A 2,012-nucleotide genomic window follows, 5' to 3' on the forward strand; every position below is an offset into this window, starting at 1 on the left:
TACCACCAATGTCCCCAGTATCTCCCCCATCCCACCCCTTCCCCTGCCTCTATGGCAGAAAATCTCCGCCGTACTCTTTTTTGTATTGCTTGTAATGAATAGCATAAGTTGTCACGTGGCCATGAGAGCAGCCATGCTCCTGGAATTCTAAAATTTTAGATAATTGGGGTCTGGAGAAATCTCTGCAGCAAGCTGCTTGGTTTTGAGATGCTTTTGTGTGTCTCTGGATCAGGGTCGTTAAGGAGCTTAAAAAAATAGCCAGAGGTAGTTCATGGGCATGATTTCCAGAGTCCCATAGGAATAAGGAGACGAGAAGGATCCACTTATCCCTTACCCCTTGATGCCTGGAGTTTGCTGTCACTGAATTCACGTGCCTATACTTCTCATTAGGTTCTAAAAGTTGGCGGCCACCAGGATTCTTAGGGGGCATTACCTTCGATCCTTATTTTCAACTGAGGAAACAAGCTCTCACATGTTAGGCCATCTGCTTGGGGTCTATAGTTGGGAAGAAGAGAGAATGGAAGCCGTCCAGCTCAAACCTTGGATTGCTGCAGGCAACCAGGCAAGCCCTCTCCTCGTCCCCACCTTACGCTCCCCAGGTCACTAGATGAATTACGGGTGCCTCAGAAACAAGGGGAAATGTGCCACATAACCCCCCAAGAACAAATGTTTAGGAATTGCTGGCTTGAGGTATGGAAATTAAAATTCAAAATTAATTTAATTTAATTAAAATTAAAATGCCAACTCTCTCCCCTACCCCACTTGCACCAATTCCAAGTTCAACTGGGTTAGAAGAGAGAGTTGATATTTGGGTCACTGACTAGGGGATACTGGTGCATGCCCAGAAGTTGCCTTCAAGGCTGTAAGAAATGACTAAAGATCTTGATCTATGAGGCTGTTCTTTTCACTCCCTTGCACACAAATAAATGTGTGAATTTGATTTAACATGATTGGAATCAACTAAACAAGCATCCTGTGTCTACAAAGACATGAGCTTTGTCTCTGCCCTTCTCCATCTTTAGAGTATTTTAAGAATCTAAATTCACATTGATTGAATGGTTCTTCTACCTGAGAAGTTGTTTCAAGTCAGAAGTCATCTCAGGCAGAAATCCCTATGTATATGAAGCCTGGGAGAAATATTCTTGTCACATAAGAATCCCCCTATTAATCAAAAATCACATTATGGCTCCTGGAATGGAAGTTTCCTTTACTACTCTGTAGTAATAAGTCCTAGATAAGATAAAATTGGTAATTGCACGTTCCTTTCTGATGGGAGATAATACAAAAGTGGTATAGAAATTTGACTTAAAAGCATATATTCACTTGGCTAATAGGCTTCCATTATGCGGTCTTTACTTATTCATTCATTACCATTTTTGCCACATATGGGAAACTTTAATTGGAAGTTACTTATTACATTGTTCCTACATGTTAGCAGCAGAGGAAAATTTTTGATAATCAAAGAGGATGACTGTACTAGAAGCCCAGAATTTTATAGACAGTGAAACCTGCCAAAGGTGACCCCCTATGCCAACATCAGGAAAATGACCTTCTCCACAGATGACCTTCCAATTAGATATTAAATACTAATACCACATTGACAAAGTTCAGTTTTTTCCCAGTGAACACAGCTGCAATTTTTTTTATTGAATCACTGGGAGATACTGTTACAAAGCTTTCATGTTTGAGTTTCAGTCACACAATGATCAAACACCAATCCCTCCACCAGTGCACATTCCCCACCACCAATGTCCCCAGTATACCCCACTGTTTCCAACCTTTCCCCTGCCTCTGTCACAAACAATTTCCTCCATACTCTCTCTCTCTACTTTGGGGTATTATGGTTCTCAATATAGATACTGAGAGGCTATCACATTTGGTCCTTTATCTACTTTCAGCACACATCTCCATCCTGAACAATTCCTCCAACCGGCATTGTCTTAGTGATCCCTTCTCTATTCCACCTGCCTTCTCCACCAACTCACGAAGCAAGCTTCCAACTATGGAACTGT

The sequence above is a fragment of the Sorex fumeus genome, unplaced genomic scaffold (assembly GCF_029834395.1).
Source record: "Sorex fumeus unplaced genomic scaffold, SorFum_2.1 ptg000035l, whole genome shotgun sequence".
In the NCBI taxonomy this organism is placed as follows: domain Eukaryota; kingdom Metazoa; phylum Chordata; class Mammalia; order Eulipotyphla; family Soricidae; genus Sorex; species Sorex fumeus.